Genomic DNA, 25,562 nt, shown 5'->3' on the forward strand with positions numbered 1-25,562 from the left:
AGCCTAACATGATGTTGCAGATACACTTTCCAGGCATACACCGAACTGTTACCCACCTGCCTTATGTACACCAGGCCTGGTGCAGAGATACACACCCAATACACACCAAAAGCACACACCAGAGTCATTTTATTCCAGAATTTCTTCCCAGAATACAATCACATTCACTACTGTGGCAAGACACAGGTCTCCCGGAGGTTCACTGAGCAGAGCCCATTCTCTGTCTCTGCTGTCTTAAAAATCCCACTGTGGAAGTAGTTGGAGATGTTGTTTTGACTCCAGAGCTGCAGGTACCTGCTGTTCCCAGTGAAGAAGGAAGCTTGTGCTATCCTCGGGACTATGTGGGCACACTGAGGCAATGTCCCTTCCACAGCTGGGTCCTTGGTGGGTTCTGGAGCAGAAAACCTGCCAGGAGAAATCGGGAGACACAAGAGGTAGCCATGGGGACTCAGGAACAGGTATTGGCAGTCTGGTGGAAGGTTCCCCTCTGGATCACTGCTGACCTGTGCATCTCAGACCAGCTTTGGAGAGCTTGCACTTTTGTGAAGTTACAGCACTGATGGATGACAAGACTTGTAGGAAGCTACTTATCAGACAACATTGCTGTTTTGGCCTTAAAAGGGATGTCCAAAGCCCGTTAAAACTCCCAGCTCACCCTGAAACGCAAACATAAAACCTCACTGCAATAAGCTTTGCTGATCAGCAGGAAACAAACCCTTGAGCAGGCTTTCTGCTGGACGAGCAGTGACCAAGGGGGCCTCATGAAGACTAAGATAGAAATATGGAGCTAAAGGCCTCAGTTAGGGATTTCTCATTTTCCCATCTGGACACATAACAACAGAGCAGAAATGCTCAGTGCCAATCAATTCAAAGCTGGGACAGAAAATGTCACCTGTCTGTAGCAGATCTAGAGAAAGTCACCCAGAGACTTGTACCACGAAGAAAGAAAACAGACTGGTGGCTCTCTGCAATGAAGTTTTCTTCTGCTTTTCTGACTCAGGAAGTCCAGTATTCATAAAAGCAGCTGCCACTAAAATTTTCCTTCTCGGTGAATAGCAGATGAGGAAGGGGTATGTTTGTGCATACAATGCACAGATAACCAGATCCCAAAACACATCAAGATGCTTTTCACAGGGGTCCCAGCTGGAAACCCAAACGCATTTTTAAGAAAGGAGGTTTTGTCTCCTGAGACGTTAAAAACTTGCTGTATTCCCTCAAGGGTAACTCCTTTCCTAGAAGCTGCAGCAAGGTCTCTGGAATAAGCTCCACCAAGGAAACACTGTTATTTGTCAGTGTCTTCATTTCTGTCTGTAGCCTGTCCTGCTGCAGCATCCTAATCCATCCACCCACGTATCTAGACACATCTAGGCAGCAAAAAAAAATTACACAAGTTCAGGGGACCTTTGGAGATGACTTTCTGAGAAAACAACTTTTTTGCAATCCATTTCTTTTTCCTTCCCTGCTCCAGAGCTTTTCCCCATTCCACAGTAAATCTGTCACCACTCTCAATATTATTTATTATCTGTACAGTGACACAGGCAGGTGTTGGTCCCCGACCAGGACTCCACAGCGCTCCATGCTATGCAAACAAGAGGCACAGGGATACTTCTTGGCATGGACTTTTCTACGGCACTCCCAACCTCCAAGCAGCAGCTGGGTGGACAGCAATGTACTTAGCCTGGGATCTGCCCTTTGTGAGAGTGCTCCAGAGTTATCATCAGCAGGAGAGCCCAGGATCAGAAACAGGTCGGGTGGAGAGAGAAGTACCTCAGCTGCTGTAAGATAGGAAAGAGGAGAGAGTGGAGAAATGCCTTTTGTTCTCCAGAGAATATCCAATTCCTGGCAGTCCCACTTGGGAAGACTCTGGCAGCTGGCTCGGGTGCTCCAAGCCTGGCAGACACCCTGTCCACACCATCATGTCCAATCCAGGAACATCCAAAGAGATAAGAGATAGCAAAGATGTAGGCAAATACTATAAGATCAGAGGACAAATCAGACTGGGGTAACACAGAGGTACTCTGAGTGCTCTAACATGCCACAGGTTGGGAGGCAGCCATATAAAATGCAGTGGCAGCATGGAAATCAAAGTCTGGCACTAATGGCTGTGATCTTCTTTAATCTATCGATTAACACAGCGATCCTTTTCAGCCTTAAACACCACTAATCTGTTACCCTGGGAATGAACTTGGAGCAGGGAAGAACAATTTCTGCTCAGGCACACTTTTCAAGGTTTTAGTGGTTTTATCATGTTGAAGCAAGACTTTCGAGCTTTGTCATAAAGAGGAGAAAGAAAGAAAGAGAGAGAAAGAGAGAAAGTGAGAAAGAGGGAGAAGGGAATAAAAGGAGAAGGGGAGAAAGGGAAAGCGAAAGGGAGAAAGGGAGAGAGAAAGAGAGATTGACAGAGAAGGTGACACTGCTCTAATAGCCAGGGAATCAGTACATGGAGGGGAACAGAACATTTCTGATGTCAAATTCCTGAATCTGGTGGGTCAGAAAGTGCATCTGATGCTCTCACACCTCTCAAGGGTACCCTAAGTGCCAGGCTGGGGCAGTCTGGCTGAGCCCTCCCTGTCTCTCCCAGTGGAGCTGACCCACCTGGTGCCAGTTAGGGGACCCAAGTCATTTACCACGCATGCAGAGACAGAGAGACAAAACCTGGTGTTAACGCCATGTAACCAGGCAGATCAAACGAGGTTGTAAGCAGCTGTAATGCTTGGGAGACTTTGCAGGCGTTTGCACAGCTCTGCTCGGTGATGTATTGCTGAGGCAGACTTAACTTATTGGGACATCTTTGAGGTGCCACCTATTACCGTATGTGCAGCTGCCAGCTTTAGGTGGAAGCTGGGAGGATTTGTCACCTATTACATGCTCAGCCTGTGTATCGGAGGTGCTGGATACCCTCACTGGTGCACCTATTGCTTTCTCCTGGTTGCAGAAGCAGCAAAGTTCGGGCAGCGGAGGACCAGGGCCATGCTGAACGGCTCATCTCCCCCAGTCAGAGCAGTCGTAACATCCCTACAAGGGAGAGCAGGAGGGAGGCTGGAGTCAGCCAGGAGTGAAGCTGGGACCTGTTTCACTAGAATTGGGTCCCCATCCACATTGGGATCGTCCTTTTGGGTGTCAGCACTGCTAGACACCTCCCCTATGGCACACATGCACGTCTAGATGTCATCCAGCACCAGCAGTCTGTTCCCTCCTTCCCTCCAAATCGTGCCCTACAAATCAAGGTTTTCTCTCCCCCCCTCCTTCTTGCTCTCTTCAAAGTCTCAAATCACCCCAGCTCTCTTTCTCCCCTCACGTCTGGGCCAATTTATAGTGTTAATTAGTGATGAATTAGCAGCACAAATCCCATTCGAAGCCCCAGACCCACTATGATGAATTCCTACGAGGGACCTGACAAATCTTATGTTAATATCTTCCTTTTCTTCATCAAGCAATTACTTCTCACTTCATTTGTCTGCAAAGGCTGAGCCCACACCCTCAGCTCGGGTGCTGGAACATGTGGTTTGACTTTGTCGATTAATTATTGAATGGCTTATTTCATGCTGTTAGACTATTAAAAAAAAAAAAAACATATGAAAGCAGCTCCTTAATTATTAAATTTCAACACGTTGGGTGTTAAAGTTCTTGCAGGGAATGCTGACACCAGCCTTTCCCCTCCTGATACTTCCTGCCATCACCACCACTGGGAGCTGTTTTCATCACAGTGCCATTGCACCTTGCCTTGAGGAGACCACTGTGAGCCCAGCACTGACCCAAAGCCTGCTGAAGCCAAGAGAAAGATTTACACTGCCTTCGGTGGGACTTGAGTCCTTCACCAGGTCTGATGGATGCTTTGGGGATCTACCACCTTTAGGATCAGAATGGTTAGGAGATGAACTAGCACAGTTGAGGCCCCGGATACTGCTGCCAGCAGGGTGACAGACAGAGTTTTGGGGCAGAAGAAACAGATGTTTATCTTTGCCCTTCCTCATGGCATGGTTTGTCGAACTGCAGTCAGCAGCCTTTGAATTAATCCCAGAAACTGGGTGTCTTGGGTTATTTGTTGATCAAAGAGCTGAGTCCCAGCTGCAGTGCTACTAATCCTCCATACCCAAAGGCAAATTCATTTCCTCCTCTGCCCAAGCTGCCAGAGGGCAGGATTCAGTCCCAAACAGCCTCCCCCTCCCCTGCTCCCAAAACAGAGACCCCAGCCCCTTGTACCTCCCCCTCGGGTACCTCTTCCAAGAGGTGACCTCGTGGCTGCTGCCTTGCTGAGCTTGCCCAGGGCCCCCAGCCCAGCAGCGCCTGCATCCCTGCCCTGCACTGCACATCAGCATGAGGAAAAGATCTACACAGATCAACAGTGGGAGGAATGGGCTGGAGTGGAGCAAAGGCAGCCTCAGTTTCAGAAGAGACTCCCTCCATCCCTCTGTTCCCAAGGGATTAAGGACTCTGGAGCCAGCTGCCCCCCGGTAGGCAGGGAGCATCCATCACGGGCACCCAGAGACCCTGCTGCAACTGCAATTGCCAGGGCTTGCAGAGCCTTTTCTTTCACTCTCCTCCAGTGTGAAGCAATCAAAATGCCCCCCTGTTCCCCGCAGCTGACTTGCAAACCACAGCCTGGCATGTCAGAGAGAAGCAAGCAATTAAAGAGACAAAGTGCTGAAAAATACATAACAAAAGTCTCACAAATGGGTTCTGAGAGCCTGGAGAACAAAGGCAACGCGTGTTAATGACGAACATGGTTTGGTTAATTTTTAATACTCCATAACAGAAGCGAGGGATGGGAGAAGCACGCGGGTGTCAGGCAGGAAACTCTTCCTTTCTTCGTGGCACCCTCCTCATCGGAGATGACAGCCTGCCCTCCCTTCCTGCAGGGGTCCCTGTCCATGTCTCTGACCTGAGAAGCTCTCAGGGGGTTCAGACAGGGGATGAAGGCTTATGTATGAGCTCCCTGCACCTAGGCATGCAGCCTGAGAGCTGCCCCTAGCTTATCCCTGAACTTGCCTTCATCCCCACCATTCCCTGCTCCATCGCTGCTGTCCTCCCCACGACAGCTAACGGAGCTCCGAGCCCTGACTCTTTAAACTTGTGAAGCTGCTTTTTCTATGATAAATCCCAGACAAGACGAAGCAAACCAAATCCTGGGAGCTGGGGCTCACCCCTCACTTCATCCCTGCTGGGGAGAGGTGTTGGACTCCTGCAGTAAGTGAGGAGCAATACGAAGGAGTCTGCCTCTCAGAGACGTGGCTTTGCTCTGCTTGCAGCACTACTGGAAGAGTCCCATGCACCTAAAGCCCAGCAGCACCCCATTTTGCCAGAAAAATACAAATTTGGCAAGGGCTGGGCAGTGGGGAGGGGGTCTGGGTTGCGTGCATGGACCAAGAGTCGGTTTGGGCATCCTGGAGAGCCATGAAACTCAGAACATCACCAACCCATCATCGCTATCACAGCAAAACCAGCCAGCCCACTGGGGAGCGGAGCAATCACACAGCATTAGGGGAACACCCGAGGTGCCCTGCTCCCTCCCAGCCCCTCCTTGGTGCTTTGACAGCTCGGTCCTAAACACAGAGGAGCAGATCTCTGTCCTGCCTGCAGAGTCTGCCTTGCTCCCACCTCCCCAGCCCAGCCTCTGCGATGTGGAAAACGGGCACCGCAGGTCGTGGTGAAAGGGGATAGGGGAGGGAGGGGACAACTTCTCCCAGGAGCTGCAGATTGGTGAGACACAGGGGAAAGAACTGTCAAAAACTAATTTAAAAACGTAGCCTTCCACTTGATTTCATGTCTCAACATGTCGCTTAACAGCAATTTAGTCCTCCCCCCCCCCGCCTTTCACCGAGACACTGACACTTTTTTAATAAAAAAGTATAGAGGAGCTTCAGGCGCTTTATTAAGTGCACAGCAAGGGTGCTGACACCCATGCCTCTGCCCCGTGCTCCCTATTAGTGTAATGAGAGCTGCAGGAGCGAGGCAGCCAGCGGAGCCCCTTCCCCGCCTCCAGCCGCGCGCTCACGACCCGATTTCCCGAAGCACACGCTTGGCATCCTCTGCGAACCCCATCTGCAACTGGTGCCCGGGGGTGGGCCCTGCCGGGGAGAGAGTAATTCAGCAAGCCAGATCCGCCAGCAGGCTTAGAGAATTATTAGAATTTCTAATTTTATTTTATTTTTTTTTGTCCTTTTCCTGTTTCTCGTGTCCCCAAGCCATGTGGCGATGCAGGAGCTGCTGCTGCCATGGTTACGGTCCCGGCTCTCAGCTACCGCCTCTGGAGGGTGCGGAGCCCTCGGAGCCCGTCTGACCCCCATCCTGTGGGATGGGGCTGCCTGATACCATCCCCTAAGTCTCTGTTTCTTCAAACTTTCTGTCCTGCAGCTCGACACCAAGCTTTGCACCGAGGCTCCCAGCACACCAGCTGGGGTGCCCACCAGCAGGCAAGCCCCAGGCCATGGTGCTGCAGGTGGCCACCAGTCTGCTCAAGGTGAACTTCCAGGGCCTTCTGGTTCATTTTCCAAGCTGCTTTTCTCTCACTCGCATGTAATTGTCTCCTTGTCACTGTTTATGAGAGAACAAGCCAGCCACTGGTCGGTGCCACTGCACATCAGCCTCTTGCCAGGGAAAGGCCCTTGCCATTTCTACCCTTGACATCCTGCAGCACAGCTCCACTTTCCAGGTGGTTTTTGGGGCTCAGACTCATGCTGAGTACAGGTAAAGCATGTTCTTTGACATCCCAGTGATGGGCCCAAAGCAAAGCTGGAGTTTGGGTGTTTTCTTTGGGAGCAGGGCACCCAAGAGCACAGAGGCACTCTGCATAGTCAAGAAGGGTGAACAGCCTGTGGGATCCTCCAGGCAGCTCCTCCAGCAGCCCTAAAGAGATCTAAGCTTAGGTCTCAGTGTGAACAAGAGCAGTCAGCTATCCTGGAAATCCCAGCTTGATCCCACACCAGGAATTCCAAGAGAAGCCCTCCATTCCCACAAGCTTCCCAGACTCATACCTACAAGGCAAGCAGCCCCACTAAGCCCACCACCAACCTCTGGTTGCTCTTTGCACTCCCACATCTTTGCCCATCCCTCAGCAAAACCCTGCAGAAGCAGTGGGCTTGGATCCCAGCCGCGGAGCTGCACCATGCCAGCTTTAGGGTGTTGGGGACTTTCTCCTTGCCCAGGTCGGGTCAGGCCAGCATCAGCCCAGGCCCTGGTTGCTCCCCGTGCTTGGGGTGCCAGGAGCTGCTGCCTTCGCCCCGTCCCCACAGGGATGGGGAGTAGCTATGGAAACTGGCTCCGGCTACATCCCAGCCCGTGTTTGCCTTGCCTCAGCGCTGCTTGTGTTTATCTTTGCTGCTCCTTTAGTGGCTCGCTCCTTCTTCCTCCCGACAGAAGGCGGAAAGCCTGGTCTTGCAGCAGCGGGACTGCTTGGGAAGCGCACAGCAAGGCCCACGGCTACCGCACGGCACACACACCGCTGCACCGACCTCTGTTCCCCGGGTTATCTAATACGGCAATACAGGCACCACCCTTAATCTCTGTATAACTTCATCCCCCGCCTGTATAATCGGATGGTTGCAGTTCCTCCTGTACCTTTTGCAGCGTTCATCCAAACCTTCAGGGCACGGCGGCTGCAGCAGCTGGCACAAAACATCCGTGCTCCCATCTCAGCCGGGACCACTCAGGGAAAAATCTTCAGAAGCACCTAAAGAGCTCAGATGTTGATAGTCGGATATGGGAAGCACTTTCCAGAAGGGGTCTTGGGCTCTTGATGCTTTTGAAATGTTCCTCATGATAATTTAAGAATATCTAAACCAGCAGTTGGTGCTTGATTAACAGAGGTAACCAGGAGCCCCATGTTCTGCCATCCTTCTTGCTGTTTCAGCTAATAATGACAACTGCACCACAGGCTGCCAGGGGAAACATTTAATATTAGAAGCCACAGAGGTTTGTTTTTTTTTTTTGAGTTTTTTTTTTCCTCTTGTACTTTAAAAATAAGATTATGGCATTTCTTTTTCTTTTTCCTTCTTTCTCTCCTTTTTTCCCTTTGCTTTGTCATGCCAAGGAGCATGTCTGACACCAGCTGAAAACATCTGGAATGGTTCTGATAGGAGCAGAGCCAGCTGCCTTTTCATATTTCCCTGGAACTGGGAGATATATATCAGATGTGAGTGTCTCTCCTCACTAATAATATGTTATCTGAATAAATAACTGGTGGTGGCTCAGGCCTGGCTGAAGTGTTTGCTCTCTGCCTCCTTTTGCGGGATTTGATTTACAATGTCTTCTCTTGCTTCACACTGATTCTTATTTTACTTTAGCCTGGTTTTTATTCAATCATTTCTTTTCTTCTCCTCTGTTCCCTCCCCTCCCCTGTTCGGGCATTCAATCACAGCTGCTGGCGGGGGGATTGCAACTGAGCCTTTCACCTGCTTGCGCTAGAAGCGGAGCAAACCCGAGAAGCAGCAGCGAAAATACGCCTGCCCGAAATCCCACCTCACCCCCAAGTGGCTCCCTGCTGGGGCACCCAGGGGAGGGCTCTAGGCTGGGTGATGGGGGCACCCAGTGTGGTTATCACTGGTCCTCCCCCTGCCTGCTGCACCCACCCATCCCCAGCCACCAGGGTCTCCCAGTTTGGGTGCCTCAGCATCCCTGCTGCGCCCAGGCCACCCCTTCGCCCCGTGGTGAAAGTCCAGGCTGCCGTCCCCAGCTGTCAGAAGCAGGGGGCTGTGACGGATCCCTCTTCTCAAGGCACCCAGGCACCTCGCAGAACGACGGCGGCGCTCACCTCCAGCTGGCCACCTCCGTCTGGGCTCCGGCGAGGGAAGAGCCCACCTTGGGATGCCAAGGGCGTTCCTGGCAGCGGTTTCAGGAAAGAGGAGAGCGAGTTATGTGACAGTGATGAAATGTGAAACCAGCTGCTTTTAAGGCCCTTCATCCATCATCCTTGTGAGCCTGCGACAGTGACAACAAGAGGGCGGGCGGGACGGAGGGAGAACTGAGAAAGACGCATGGAGAAGGGAGCTGGCTCTGAAGCCTTGGTACAGATTAAAAATAAACAGCTCTCCCTGCTGCCGGAGCATCTTAGCGTCCCCTCCTGTACAAATAACCCATCTTCGGCCAGCCATCGAAGCGCTGAGCCTGCTGCTGCTGGCGGCTGGCCAGAGGGGTGAAGGTGGACGGGATGAGCCTCAGCGGAGGCATCACAGCACCAGTGGGAGGGACACGTCCTTTGGGAAGGCCATCATGGCCCTGGAAAAACTCCTCCATGTTTCTGAGAGTGGTCAGTGTCGGGTGTATGGATACAAAGCAGTTAAGGCTGCCACGCTCAGCTCCTTCAAGATGTTTGGAAATGGGAGTCTGCTGCAGAAGGACTTATCTTCTCCCAAGGGTCAGAGCACCGAGGACACCACGCCGAAAATTACCATGGGAAGCATAACGCAGAGGGTGAGGGCACTGGCACAGCTGGGGATGTTCATGGGCCATTGGCTGAGATGGTATTTGGTGCCTCTTCAAGAGCTTTTGCTGGAATATCTGGAGGCTCAAGCGCAGAAGCTGTTTGCATCAGCCCTCGGTGGGCAGGGAGAAGCAAGGCAGGGGGCAGCCCGCAGGATCCTGGCAAAGCGCTGCGGGTGGAAAGCGACAGCGGAGTTGTCACGCAACTGTTTGTTTGCATTATTTCAGGCTCGGATGTTTGCAAATACAGGCCGCTCCAAATTGATCTCTTTCTCTTTATTTATTTATTTATTTATTTTCAGACAGCGTGTGATAAATGTGTTAATCTCGCATTCAGCTCTGGGAGCCGGGAGGGGGCTGCGAGGAAGCGCAGCGGCAGGAGCGACTCGCTCTGTTTGTGCAGAACCGGGCTGAGCAAGCACCCGGCTCCCCCTGAGCGTGGGGGGTGCTTGCAAGTGACTAATCCCCCGCCCCGCCATCCCAGAGCCTTGCCCCCAACATCTCCTCCCTCCTGGTGGATGCTAATGAATACAGCCCGCAGCCCCCAAGGAAATGGGTTAATCCCTCTGCGCTGCGCTCGTGGAAGACGGAGCTGAGGCACAGAGGGAAGAAATCACTTTCCCAAGGATGGACGATCCACCCGTGGTAGAGCATGGGAAATCTCAGTCTGCCCTGTCTCATTTTCCCATGCTGAGCAGGGCTCACGTTCACCCTGTGGAGATGGGGTGGAAATTTCCCTCACCCATGCACCAGTGTCTGCATCCACAGCACCTCGCTGCTCCACATCATCCTCGGCCACCTGGCAGTGCAAGGTCAGAAATAAATGCCCAGCATCCACCCTCTCCTCTCTTAATGCTGGGGGTTTGCAGCCACAGGACCTCAGGACCTCAAGTCAGATGCTGCACATGCTACAAACCCCCCTGAACCCCACGGTGTTCCTCAGGGTTCCTGCAAGCCTTGCTGCTCTTGCTTTTATGCAGTGCCACTTTCCATGCCAGGAAGAAAGGCAGGGACCAAGCTGGGTTCCTTGTGGTATCACAGAGAGCTGAAAGTATATCTCAAGTCCCGGCTGCTTCAGAAGCAAAGCTAGAAAGACGCTGGAGGAGGAGAAAGTGGACAACCCCACAATGGCTTTTTTTAGACCTCCATCCAGGAAGGCTCAGGGATGAGCTGGAGAGCTCAGCAGTGGCAAGGACAGCACCACAGCAGTAGCAATTGAAAATCAGCATGGCAGGAGAAGGAGTACATTTTAGGGGTGAACCCGAGCAGGAGAAAGAGTCAATTTTCAGGGTCACTGTCTCTCACTGAAATATACGTTTGGGGTTTGACTGAGCCAAGTCACGGAACACTGCAAAAATCAGCGAATTATTTCTGCTGAGGGGAAAAATCCTGAGAAGTTCAAAGGCTCCATTTCAATATTTTCTGAATTACCTGTTTCGGGTTTCCTTGTTGAAATAACCATTTATTTTTACTGATCTCTAATAGTCCATTAGACCTTTTATTTTTAAATCCCTAAGCAGAACATTTGCTTTCAAATCGAGTCATTTACTCAACACGAGATGACTTTTCTGCTTTTCATTTCAACGGGAAACTGAAAAATAATGAATTTCACAGTGACCCCCAGTTTTTTTTTCCTTTTCTTTTTTTTTTGTTTTGTTTTGTTTGTTTTTTGAATGCCACTGTTCCTGTAGCTAACCAAAGGAGTGCTTGTGTGCACAGCTACAGATAAATGTCACTTTCCTCGAACTCCCTACTGACCACCTAAGAACAAAAGACCACACAGCTGCCTGGGAAGGCATGTGGCACGTTCTCCCAACAAACACAGAAACCCAGGCTGCTTGTTGTCTTAGCTAGCTGCCTGGCAGAAGACTGTTAGCAGGTCTTTTTGGAAAGGGGTGAGTTTTGTGGCGAGGAAGACACGATTCCCTCCATAGGAACATTTGCACAGGATCCTCCAGCATCTGTACCTTATGGTGGCCAAGGCAGAATCGGGCAGGCAAACACAAGGCTTGCTCTTAATTCCCTTCTTCTCCAATCATTTTCAGCACAGGGACTTCCCGAAACAGAGGTAATTTCTCTGTGTTTAGTAACTACCAGCGGGCTTTCCTCTTTTGGACTTAATGGGCACTTTAGCATAACATCCAGCAGCAAAGAGTGTGGCAGAGTAATTACCTTTCCTGGGAAGAAGAACGCCTTTTTTGGCTTCTTTCAGGCTCAGCTCCTGCTAGAGTTATGTGATGGCTCTTGAATTTAAAGAACAAGACAGAATGGGATGGCACTGTCATTCCTCCAGGCATTTTGGGGAACTCTGTGACCTGATTCCCAGACTGGTGAAGCTCCTTCTGGGACACCCGGCTGGGGTGAGGGACGTGTTAACTGCAGCACAGCGAGGTGGAGAGTGCATTCAGGAGACCAAAATTTAGGCAGGGAAGCCTGCTGGCAAGTCTGGGCACAAGGAAGGAATAAATGTCTTCCTTGATAGGTTGTGTTTTGTGTAGGGACAGAAGGAGGCTAAAGGCAGACCTGCCATATAGCTTGAGGAGCAAGTTCTGTCTGGCGATCAAGAGAAGGGCTGCTATGAGGTTATGAAATGTTGCTTGCTAAAGGAGTCAAGGCAGCATTATGATCACACTAATTCAGGATGGAAGAGACTGCTCAGCCCAGCCCAGCCCAACCTCCTGTCAGTATCTGTGGGATGGAGACCCCACAGACTCTCTGGGTGCCCATCCCAGTGCTCAACCACTCTCACAGGACAGAATTTTGTCCTTTATGCCTTTATTTCTCTCCCTGTGATTTGTGCACTTCATCATTTTGCTGTGCACCCCTGAGAACAATTTTTTCCCACCTTGTTTGCAATGATCTTTTGGTGGTTGAAAACAGCAAATAGCTCCTCGCTTCTCCAGACTTCGCACACGCCGCGGCCCCAGCCCACAGCCATCTGTGTCCCTCCCCTTGGCTCCTTGCAGTTTGTTGGTGTTTCTCCCCAGCTTTAACCCAGAACTCGAGATTCAGATGCCAACGAGATGGGGGCGTGAGAGCTGGAGCTTGGCATTAAGGCTAGAGGAGATGCTCGTGTAACCGGAGGGGAGAACTGGAAGCACACGCTCACATCCATCCGCAAGAGACTGCACAAAGCGCCCTGTCCTGTGGGTGTGCGGTGGGATAAAGGTTTCATCCTGCCTCACACGGGGCCTTTCACCCTCTCGGTGGTGAAGATCGGAATACAATGCAAGAGTGGAGCTTCTGACAGGGGAAGTGGGTGTTTTAATGAATCACTTGAGATGCAGAGCCACGAATGTCCAGACATTCCTGGAGATGTTTTAATAAATAACAATGAAGATAAGAATTTAAACACTGTGAGCAGGAAATGCATTATTGAACATGCATAACACAGTACAAACTTAGAGCCCATTCAAAGCCTTCAGAAAACAGCCAAGCAAAATTCAAACGAACAGAGGCAGACAGGCACATTTGCGCTTTAAAGGCTGTCTGTGGGTTCCAGAAGATGAGCCCTGCAACATTTACCTGAAGCAGCTTCATATATCCGTGCACCTGCCTGCTCTCCCCACCTTCCTGCTGGAATTTACTTGCTCCCAGCAGGGCAGAGAAGCGGGCACCCATCAGCTCCTGGTGTCGGTGAGCAACCCAGGCCACCCATCTGCCAGAACAAGGAGGTGTCTAGACCAAGGAGGAGCACAGGGCTGAGCAGCAACCCCGGTCATCACTGTATGCTGCCTCTGGAGATGAGGAAGAAGAGAAAGAGAGCAAAAGCTCTCCAGCCTGCAGTCTCTGAGCCAACAGCAGCATTCTCCCATTGCGCCTCGTTGTTTTGGGTCCACTTAGAGAAAAACAGACGCTTTCCCATTCTCCATGATGGTGTAGGACCAGCTGGATGTTCTTGAGTCATTTTCAAGGGGAAGGAAGGTTTGATATCTAAAAGCCAGGAGGGTGTGAAGACTACTGACTGCATGCACACCACTATGGGGCACACTGATTTGAAGAGTGTCACTTTGATTGCATGGCCTCCTAGGACAGGGAAGGATCCGATGGACAGTGCTCAAAATATCCATGGCAAAGCAGAGAGCTCTGCTGCTCCCTGAGCCAGTGCAGGATTAGAGGGAGAATTCAAGGATTGCAGCGTGCCAAGGGAGCTGCATTGCTGTGCAGCAGCCATGCCAAATTAGAGCATGATCCTTAGCTTAAGGTCTCAGTTTTAACATCCAAAGATCAGTGCAAAGCGCAGAGTGAGATAATTAAAATTTCGCAGTAACGCAAAGGGAGGGGAAATCATGAAAATGGCTTAAAATCTCTCTCTCCTTTTTTTAATAAAACATGACCTGAGTGATTTAACTCAATTCCTGTCATTGGCTTACAGCTAAAGGCCTTAATGAAACTGAGCCAGGCACACAATCTCTGTAGTTTTTCTTGTTTCTGTCTGCTACTACAAGAACAAACACCTTTCCTCCCAGCCTTTTACTTGTGATCGTATCATGCTGCTCCCTCCCTAGTGGAGGGGGAAGAGAGAAGTGACTGTGTCTCCTGGAAGGAGACAAAGCAATGGATGCTGGAGTTTGGAGGTGAGGTACAAGCCAAGTGAGCTCAGCCACTGGCTGGGTGTTTGCAGGGCCAGGAAAAACAGATGATGGCAGCCCAGGGCTGCAGGTGGGCAATAGGATTCTCCCCTGATGGCACAGTGTGCACGCTGCATGGTAGCTGCCTTCCTCGCAAGTGCTACGGGAGGTCTTACTGCTGTCCTCCAAGCTTCATAATCCACCCAGGGGGCTCCTGGAGCAAGGCCTGCGGCCAGCTGTGCACTTTCTCCTTCCTTTGCTCAGATAAACCCTTTTACACCAGTGGCTGGAGCTAGACGGGCTTCCAAATACTTGTCCTTCCAGTGGGCAGTAACGCCAGGCTTCCAAAAGAAAGAGGCACAAGGTGAAATACCCACAGCATCTCATCACCCTGAGCTGGACTTCTGGCAAGTAGCAGCTGGGAGGACCCCAGGATGACTCCCATATGGACAAATTTTCCCAGATCCCTGGACCCCAGCTTGCAGACAAGGGTCTGCAGCACACTTCCATACACAGCAACTAAAAATGCTGCTGTGGACCTTCTGAGTGTGAAACAACTCCCCCCCTGCAGATTTCAGGTGGTTTTAGCTGAGACAACAGAGGAAGCTGTTTCAAAGCAGTGGGATTCACTCACGACAGTGTTTCTTTTGAAATAATTTCTCCTTTGCTGGACGGGCCAAAGCCATTTGGTGCCCAAACCAGCCTTGGGATCCCCCAGATTCCCACCCGAGCTGCTTGGAGGTGCGGGGAAGGACGCAGATGCCACCCTGGCATGGAGGCTGTGCCGGTGTTAGAAGCCTAGCACTGCTGTAGCCTTGCTTTCTGCTGAATAGCTGAGGAAGTTTTTATTTAAACTTGGTTTCTGTTGCCAAAGGCCCCGCTGCCTGGGTTGACAGAGAGTATTCCTCAAGTAGCTACTGAAGCAGCAATCTCCGACATGCTCCCAAGACCTTATCTGTGCCAATTCCGTTTAGATGGGGCTTGATTTTCCTCTTGCTTACACCTGCTTCACAGCAGGGTAACTCCACTAAAAAGCCTCCTCATTTACACCTGCAAGAGGAAGAGAAGAATCAAGGCCATCCCCTGCAGGAAGGACGCACATAAAATACCGAATGCACAACGTGCTATAAAAAACAATCCCCGAACCACTTCCACCATCTCAGCACAGAAGCTCCTCTCTCCAATGCTGCTTTTAATAAAAACCTTGCGAAAAGGAAGCCGCCTTCCTGAGCCACCACGCACAGAGACTCACGAGAACTGTTGGGTTGGATCGTGACAGTATAAACTGGTTTATTGCCAGAATAAGCAACAGATGCCAGCAGTGTGACACGGAGCGCGTATTTGGCAGTTTGTTCAAACACTCTGACAGCAGCAGGCATTTTAGACTCCGACAGATAAGAAATTGGCCAGCAAAATGCATTGATGGAGTACGTGGGCTACGGAGCCTGCCCTGCCGCCTCCCCGAAATAATGCAGGACTGGATCCAGGGGGAGCACGCAGCTTCTGCAGGGCAGAGCTACCGCTGGATGCCGTACAGCCCATAACTTAGTTTCTGCAAGAAGCTGTTGTTTAGAAAGACGGCATCTGTTGTGAACTTGTTTGGGGGTTTTCAGAGAGAGAAAATGGTTTGCGGCCGTATTTCAGAGGCGCAGAGCACTTTCTGAGCCTTTTCTTTTGCTGATAGGTGGTGCCTTTACCGTGATGATTGCCGCCACAGAAACACTACTCAGAGAGGGAGCTGCTACCATCAAACAGCGTAATGGGGCAGTCCTCTGATGGAGATGGATGGATTGGTGTGACTGTAGAGTAAGGAGGGCTGGAGTGAGAAATAGACAGGTGGATGGATGGATGGATGGATGGATGGATGGATGGATAGATAGATAGATAGATAGATAGATAGATAGAGACGTTTAACCATCTATCTTCCTCCTATTTGCCATGCTGGCCGGCCAGCACCACCTTGGTAGCACCTGTCCCCTTCTCACAGCTAGGTACCTATACACAGGGCGAGGGGATGGAGCACTGCTGGTTTTACGTACCTTTCTGGTTTGAAGCTGTGCTTCCCTGTGAGTACAGCACCTTATGGGGTTTATAGGTCAGGCTTCAGATCCTCTTTGAGAGGCCAAGTCCCCTCACCTGTGTGGGCTTGCATCTCCTGCAATGCAGTGAGGAGAGCCTCCCGCTGTGGGTGACAGGCTCTCAAGGGTTGGGCAGCACCTAGCTGGGAAGCTGGGTCACTAGAGGAGAACAAGGACAGCGGGCTCTTGAACTACACCTCCACAGGGCAATAAAGCTGGGTGGGAAAATGCAATGTCCTGAAAAGAATTGCTCTGGGAGGGAGAGAAACCTTGCAGAGGGAGAAAACCTCCCTTCTGCCTCCAGCCATGGACGTGGGCAAGTGACCCTTGCGGAGCAGGGCTCCCCAGCAGGGAGGTTTGGGGTGCTGTATGGGGAGCAACGTGGCTGCCAAGAGGCAGGGCTACAGCCAAGGGCATGTGCACGTGAGCAAAGGGTGTCCCCTGCCATTGTGGTGACTCAGGTGTTGCATGGAGGTCTATGGGATGGGGCCACAGTGGTGTAAGAGGATGTGGTGGGGCTGGGAGAGGTGCACAGGGGCATACCTGTCTCTGGAAGCCTGGGCATCCAAGAAGTTTGGGATGCAGATGCTGAGGGGTAAAGCCACGAGCAGGAGAGGTGCCCTGGGTGTCTGCACCGTGCTTGGATGAGGGTCCCTGCACACAGAGCACGGGGCAGAGGTCAGAGCAGCAGAAACGCTGACAGAAACAGCGGTTTCCCACAGGAAAGGGTCTGGAAGAGCTTCCTTCTGCAGGTCCCCAGCACCTGAGTGAGCCGAGCAAAGCCTGCCTGCGTCACCCACCTCCGGCCGGTGCCACCACCCCCTCTGCTGTCACTGTCACCCGCCCCAGCAGGAGCCGCGTGTCACATTTGCCGTGTGGGGGTTTCCATTTCAGACACCGTGATTCAACTTTTCTCTCCGGATAAAGTTATTAAGGCAAATTTGATCAAAATGACACATGGATTACAGTGTGTGTTGCAGACTCTAATTCTGTTTACTGTTCTGGGGGAATGGGCAATTATTACAAAAGCCGGGACAGAGTGTTTTTAATAACATTTCTTGTTAAGATTTAATTACAGGAAATTGTATTTTCTTAATCACTGAAAACTCAACTGCCTGGGAAATTTTTTTATATAATTTCGTTTGCAGTTTATTAAATCCTTAGGTTATTCCTTTTCTGAGGCTTTGTTTTAGTCACTCGCTAAGTGCTTCTTAACATGTGTAGGAGCAGATTGCTCCGAAGCACAAAGAAAATAAAGGGAGCCGACTCTGGGAGGCAGGGCTGGCCTTTGACAAAGCAGATTTCTGGGCAGGATTTAGAGGTCCTCAGGTATTCTTTAGAAAAAAACACATTCAACCCGCCGAAGGCCTGCCTGCCCTGCAGCCTGACAGCTGTGTGGTGCCAGGGATGTTCCCTGCTCACCTCCTTCGTGCCCCAGCTGCACCCCTGAAGCAGGGCTGATTTGGGGGTTACCCAAAATGAGGGGCATTTTTTAAAGCAGCACATCAGGGCAGGGGAGGAATGGCTGAAGCCTCTGATGGGTTTTGTTTTCCGCTTGCCAAGCAGGAGTAACCCAGCTGCAGAGGCAGGGATGTTGAGAGTGATGGAAAGCACAGGGGGGTCAGCACTGTCCCCATCAGGTGTGCCCAGGTCCCAGGCCAGCCCAGCTCACACCCAGCAGCCGTTACGATGCTGGGAGCCCAGCGCAGCCAGGATCTCACCATCCCTGCCTCAAGCTCTGCCAGCAGGACAGGGAGCTCCCAGTCAGTGTGTGCCTGGCATTTCGGGAGAGAAGGGGGGTATCTGGTGAGATCTCCTCCTCTTTGCTAAAGGTGAAGCTGTAGGGTGATATCCGAGTCCAGAGGACCTGCATATCCTAAAAGGCAATCCACAGCCTGCACGCTGAATGTGGCATCCCCGTGGCACTTGCCTCGGAGCACCCCGAGCACCATCAGCCCCAGTCCTGCACCCCCAGCTCTGTCCCTGCTCCAGTGCAGTGACAACCAGTGACTTCCAGCTTCCCCCACGCACTGTACCTTGTATTTCAGGACATAAGCATCGGAAAGCAATACTACCTACAAGCAAACATGCCAAACACTTGTGCTAATCCTACTGTGTAATGTTGATCAGCACCAACAGAGCCTGGTCCAGTCAGGTATGAATACATCAGTCCTGTATTCCAGCTCTCGCTGTGTGGTTTTCAGTCAGGGCTGTTTCTTCAAACTCATCATCGTGTTTCTTGTCTGGTTTCTTAAACCAGAGCAAGTAATTTCCCCATGAGAAATTTCTCCTGCATTCACAGATCAGAGATTCGTATTAATTAAACAGGGTGGGTTTACGCAGGAGGAGCACGGAGAAAGGAGGAGGTATAGCCCCCTGTCCCCATCACCCAGCATGTAGCTTGCTGCAGGTGTTAGGAGGGGAAAAACAGCTATCAACAGCATAACTCCTCGTCCTCACCCTGCTGCCCACTTCCTTCCTGCCTGTCCCGTGGGGCTGAGGAGCCCGACAATACATGGCAGTGGGAGCAATGATGCAAGAGCCTCCCCAGTCGCTCTGTATGTGCCTGGCACAGATCACATCTCAGGGTAATCGTCTCTGATGGCTCCTTGCTTCTAAGGTCCTGCGTCTGTCACAAGGAGTATTTCCCATCTGCTGGGATTTACTCCGGGTTCCCGGGGCCCGGCTGGCTGCTGCCTCCCCTCCTGCAGTCAGGAGCAGTCACATCAATCTCTAACCTGGCTTCAGGCAACAGCCGCAGGGCAGGACCTGCCACTGGGAGTGCGTGGGCTGGCACACCGTGAATTTCAGCTGGTAACTCGGCAGATAACTTTGCGGAGGCAGCCTAAAGTCATAAGAGGAATCCTCTGTGCCTCCAGACCTTGTACTTCTGAGCCAGGGGACTCAGGCCGCCCAGGAGGGTGGGTACACATGCCTGGGGACACGCCAGGGAGTGCTATACCTGCAGAGCCTTTGGTTGCCCAGGGTGGAAGGAAAATAATAAGAGCAGCTTTGTTTTTATCTCAGACACCACCCATCGGTGCAGAGCCAGTGCTGAGGAGCCCAGTGGCACTGGTGCTGCAACACGGACACATGCCCCAGACACAAGGATGCTGATAATTTTCGGCAAACTCCCAACTTTGTGGCTCGCCAGGTTTCATCACAGTGATCTCAGCACCCATCCCAGGCTGGTTCTTCAAGACCTGCTGCCAGGCAGCAGAGATCAGCCCCCAGCCCTGTATCTTTGCTTTCTGGGGCCCTGGGAGGGAAGAGAACTGGGAGTGCAACCTTCTCCAGGTGCTCGGGACTCTGCGAAAATCCTCGCTGGGAGACTGCAGGCGTGCAGCAACATCTACAGAAAATCAGGGTGTACTGCAGGCACTACGGAGAAGCAGAGCCAGCAGCAACAAGGAGCCAAATCAGTGCTCTTTTAATATACATCAGCTTTCCACATCACCACCTTCCCATGGCAGCCAGAAATGTGAGAGACACATCTCAAGCGCTGAGCAGTAATTAGAAGAGGCGAAACCCGGGTTTGTTTCCATATTTTGCTTATCACAGCTCTGAAGCGAGGGAGGCTTTGGTGCAATGAGTCTCGAAACATTCCCTGCAGTCTCCTGGGCCTTAAAAAGCAGCAGCTTAGCCCGCTTCCTTCAGAGAGGAGGAACCCATGGGCTCAGTGTGACCAGTCTGTGGCACTGGGTGGTCCCAGCCCCTTCCAAGGGGTACCAGCAGTCTGGTGGGTGACCCTCTGCCTCTCACTGCCACTTGCCTGCAGTAGGGCAGCACTTTGAACAAGTCCCACAGCAGCACAGCTCTGCAAACTGGGGGATAAGAAGTGAATAAAGCAATTATTCACTTACTCATTATCCCCATTTCACTGACTGGAGGACCGGCACAGCAAATGGGACTGTCAGCCCTCGCTCCAGGGACCTGAAAGCTGCCTCCCCCGGCGCTGCCACCTCCAGGTAGCAGGCGCTGCCAGGCTCATGGGGTGCTCCCTCCCTGGTCTTGGGGTGCACAGGGGGGCTGGCAGCCCCTCTGCCTCTGCGATTCGGGGTGTTCCCAGCAGCACCGAGCTGAGCCGAAAGCTGACGTCTCAGCATCGCTGAGCCTCACCAGCTGGCCAGATCGCCCGTCGCAGCCAGGAGAGCTGAAGGCAGGCAGCATATTCATGGGAAGGAGAGCGCCTCTGAGTAATAGCCACAAGTGCAATGGCATCATTACTCTGAGCCGCAGCCTCGGGTCTGCTGCTGCGGTGGCTTTTTGTTCAGCTGGGGAGATGCACTGTGACATTGCTGTTATCTATGACGCAGAGAGCAGAGGAGCACAGATCCCCAGCGTGTCACGGATTATTGTCTCTTAGCACAAACATCTCGCTGTTGTTCTTTTACTGCTGAAGCTGTCAGTAAAATACACACCTCTGTACCAAAGGAAAGAAAAAAATGACACTTCTCATCTGACAGATACATCAGTGCTTTGTTGTTCTCTTTGGCTTGTGGTTAAGCCTGTGCCACAGCTCCTCCATTAGCTCAAAATGAAACGTAATTCAGACCAGTATGAGCATGCTGGGCTGGGCACTGGGATGCGCTGGTCACATCTTGCCTGGATGAGGGTACCTGAATTTCCTCTCCCTCCCTCCTGTGCTCATAAACCTCTAGCAAATGTGAGCTCGGTTGCAGTGGCTGGCCTAGGGCTCATGGCAGGGGCTGAGGTGGCTATGACCAGGCCTGCTGCAGAGCATTTTCTCTCTTGGAAAACTCAGCTCCACAGAAGCACAGCCAGGAAAGGGTGGATGATGCAGCCCGCTCCTCAGGGCCAGCTCACAGAGATGCCTCTGGGCTCTCCTCTCCACCTCCCGTCACCTCCAAGTGACACAGGACCCTTCTCCCTGCCAGCATCCCACCAGGGAGAGATGCCCACCTTCCCTTCCTTCCCCACCCCAGCCAACACCCTGGGAACTCCTTCTCTGACAGCTTGAATCACATCAGAAAATCCTGCCCAAGTGCCAGTTTTATAGGCAGGGACTGCACAGAGCAGCGGTGGCAGCCCCTCAGTGCCCAGTGCCTGCCCCCAAATCCTCTGGCTTTGGTGCAAGGGGGCTTTGGGCAGCAAAGGAATGGGGACCGTCAGACCAGATTTGGGAGATGCTAGCTGAGTGGTAGAGGAAGCTTCCCATGATGTGTCAAGGTTCAGCAGGCAAACGAGGAGCATCTTGCAGGAAAAAATAGGGATGTACGGAATGAAGATGCACCAAGCCCCTGTAAGGGAAGAGCACAGAGCTTCCTGCAGCTGTAATTCCTGCCCTCAGCCAGAAAGGCAGGCTGCTGACAACTCCAGGAGAGCAAAGAAAGGCAGAGACAAAGCGATGCCCGAAGGGGGTGAGCCACCACGTCTGAGCAGGGAAACAAAGGTCTCCTGGTGCAGTCTGCAGAGCGGGGAGCTTCGGTTCGCTGCCCGTGCCATCAGGGGGCTGTATTTCTTAGCCGGTTGCCCAGCAGTGCAAAACTGCTGAATGGAGACATTTTCCCAGGGAGCACGGTTAAAGATATTTGGTGTATGATGGGCAAAGATAACTCTCCAACAGCAGGAAATACTGCACAAATCCCCAGCAGTGAGAAGGGAGCATCGGGGAGGCAGCCCAGGCCAATTATAGTGACACATTTGATTTCCCAAAACCTAGATTTACAGCAACCTAGAAAAGCAGGGAAGATTGTATTATAAGTCTGCTATGCCTGTGCTTTTTTTTTTTTTTTTTTTTTTTTTTTTCCAATTTGGGAAGCCAACAGGAAGAAGTGAACTTTCAGCAAGGGTTTAAAAATGATAATTCAGAAGAAGAAAGGATATAAAACAGAGCGCTGACCTGCTGATACCAAGAGATCCTCACTGAACCTTTGGGTTTGGAGAAATGCCCTAAAAGCTGTGTTTGTCCTTGGCTGTTTAAAAATACAGGCTTGCCACTGAAACACCTGAGCCCAAACCCCTGCTCCAGCTGGCAAGCAAATGACCATGTCCTCTCACTTGTCGACAAGTTCCCTTTCAAATCCCACTGGAATATTTCTTTTTCCCATTATACTTGCTGGGAAACTATTGCAGAATCCCACTGCCTTCTGATGCTTACAAAGCCTTTTTCCAGACCACATTTGTTTGAAAGCACTCAAATAGATGGTGGAGGTTGGCAGGGACCTCTGGAGGCACCTGGTCCAAGCCCTGCTACCAGATTCCACCAGAGGACATCTATGCTTTCGTTAATGAAAATACTACATCAGTCTTAAGATTCATCCCCAAGGAACACCGTTAGACCTTTAAGCCTTGTCAGTTCACTCCTGTGAAACACACTCTGCTGTCATCTCCTCTTGAGACAGTTTTTACCCTACTTGTCAGTGCTACTGATCCCCAAATCCTTCAGCTCCACTGATTTCTCACTGCCACCTCATCAAAAATGTATTTGAAGCATAAAATGATCTCTCACATCCCCTTTTTTCTAGAAAATCAGCTGTCTTCTCAAAGATATCAAATTGCTCTGCCATCATCTGCCCAGGGCAAAACCCATACTTCATTGTATGACCTTTTCCATTTACCTCTGCTAATTTGTCCATCCTTCATAAGTTGCTCAAAAGCTTTAAATATAGCTGAGGTCAGACATGGGCATGTACATACCCAGAGCACATTTATTGCCTTTATTAACCAGAGACACTGCCTTCGCTAATCTCTAATCTGGTGTTATTCACGGCTTGAAAGACATATCAGAGCTCCACGCCAGCTGCTTGCCATTTGCATGCAAGTCCTTCCGGTGTCTGGAAATGTGAATTACCCACACTTTCCAAAATGATCACATCCAGAGCTTGAAATCAGCTTCCATCCTGGATGCGATCGCTTGACTCTCTGGTACCTGATGCTCTCAGCTGGCCGTCAAAACAGGGAGAACACGCTGACAGCTTAATACAGCTGCCTCTGGCCAAAAAGCAAATTGAGAAGCCCCAGGGTGGGAATGAGAAGGCAGCAGCATTGGGAGCTTGTGGCTGGTGGGTACTGGATGCTTGGGGACCCTCCCAGGTGGCACCAGGACTGCTTTTCCAACAGGCATCACCCACAGGCTTGGTCTAGGGCTTTGGGGAACTCCAGCACAGAAGGAGATGTTTTATTTTATTCCCTGCGTGAAGAAAGGCTGTTCAGCTGGCAGATGGGTAACTGTTGTGGCGAAAGGTTGTGCTAGAAATAAAGTGGGTTAGGAGTAGCAGATCAAATTAAGAGAAAAAGATGCTAGTATCTTGGCTGAGGAACAAATGAGGACAGCATGTTGTGTTGACACTTAAAATTAAACACGCTGTCCTCATTTGTCCCCTAGCTACCCAGGCAGGGCTTCTTACATGTTGCTGCCAGATTATTTCTGTGCACACATAGAAAGAAATTCCAGAAAGTATCCGTATGATGATCCAACTCTCCAGGAGCTGTGTCATCAGTGTATTTCCTCAGGACACTGACTGTGTACAGGCATTAGGTGGATGGATATAAAAGAGGTGTCTGGTGTGTACTGGGGTTATCAAAAAGTGCCTTTAGTTTATGTCTTTTTCTTCTTTCCCTCTCCTCTGCTAGAAATCCTGTTGAGCAAAGAAGCAGACTCTCGTGCTTGTTCAGTGCCTACCGCAATGGGTATTTCTAATGGCATTCATAAGGACTCTCATTTTTAAGTTTGACAGCTCTCCACAATTTTTTTTGAATATTTTCCTCCCCACATCCAAACCCAATAGACACCATGCAGCAGGGTGAAGACACTCAGACACCACTGTCTGAGTTCATTCCCTGAGATTACATCAGTGCTTTCTGAGCGATGACTATGACCACTTAACACTCGATATTAATAACCATTCTCCCATTTCAAACCTCAAAACCAGGCTGAACCCAGCATAAGAGTTCAAGGCAATGCTTCCCACACAGCATGAGGCATCTGTATTTAGGCAGCTAAATCCCACCTTTGCCAGGCTCCAGAGCTGCGGGGCTCACCCTGACATAGGCTCTTCCCTTTGCATTGCCCTCCTGACTCCGCTGGCTGCCTTGTCCCCATCTCTGCTGGCTGCAGTGAGAGCACTGAGACCCAGCTCAGTGCCGAAGTCTTCTCCATCCCACGCCTAACCATGAGCAAATCCAAGCTGGATGAGCTGGGTTCCTCTTGTGGAGCACAGCAGATAGCATGAAACACATCTTGGCCCCTTCTCCAGGTAGGTTTGGACCTATAGAGGTAGGTCCATTGAGGTAGGTAGCTATGACACTGCTGATGAACTTGGGGTGATTTAGATCTGTGCTTAGACATTATAGATTATTGTGTGCCAGCAAGGCAGAGCATATGTTTAAGTGCCATAATCAGATCCATATATTAAAGTCCCTAGGTGTGACATTACCAGCAAAAAATAGGAGAGAATTCAGCTGGGGGTTATGAGAGTTGCTGTTTAGAAACCACCATTGGATTTGTGATATAGCAGCCTACAGGTATGGAGGAGGCAGAAAGGCAGATACATACACATATAAAATCAGTATATTAAGAGGCAAAAGACTCATTTGACAGATAGCGAGCTTGAGAAAATGAAAAGCAAATGGGATGCTAAAATGTTTTACGCTACATACTCATCACAGAGAAGGGGAGTTGTGTTTTTAATGAGCAAAGATGTATCATTTCACTTACTGAGCCTTCCAGCTGATGATAAAAAGACTTGCTTTAGAGCAGCAGGATTAAACAAGGTGCAGATATGGATTATAAATTGCTATGTACCAAATGTGAACAGATTGCCCTTAAATGTCATTCTTATGTAGATAAATCAATCCTAGTTGAGAAGAGCAGTTCAGCATGGGAGGAGGTGAGGGAAAAGGCACTGTACCTGTCTCCTCTTATGCCTCATGCAGGATCCAGTTTTACTGAGATCTGCCCCAGGCTTTATTCACCCATAAGGTCATTTCTAAGCCCCTGGCATGTGTGTCACCCTCTTTGGGGTGCTGAGGGAAGCTAGACGACAAGGGACTCTTGTGCTAGCCCCTGGCATAGCCCATGCTGAGGTTCTTCAGCCTCCTGAACCTGGGCTCAGATGAGCCACATACCATGCAATAGAAGAAATGCTTGAAGAAAAGAGCTTTGCAAAGAAGTGATTTCACCCCACAGCCCTCTGGTCCTCCTTGGGGATGTAAAGGGCAGCGAGGGGGGCACACCAGCCATCTGAAGGCTTACCTCTGGTCACCAGTGGCCTGTACTGCCTCTGGGGGGCCACAGCAGCTGGTCCAAGTATTGAAATGGTTGAGAAACCTCTGCTCAAGGCATTGCCAGGAGCAGGAGGCATTGCTGGGAGTCAGTTGCAAGGGACTGAAAGGGACCACCAGAGTGCAGAAAGACACTGTAGGGAAAGAAGGCGATTGCTCCTTCTCAGCATCCATCTGAGCACTCGTCTTGGGGGACAGGGGAGTAAGAGGAGGAAGCCAGCCAAGGATCCCTCTTTTCAAGCAGAATGGG

The sequence above is a fragment of the Anser brachyrhynchus genome, assembly GCF_964034855.1.
Source record: "Anser brachyrhynchus genome assembly, chromosome: 3".
Lineage (NCBI taxonomy): Eukaryota > Metazoa > Chordata > Aves > Anseriformes > Anatidae > Anser > Anser brachyrhynchus.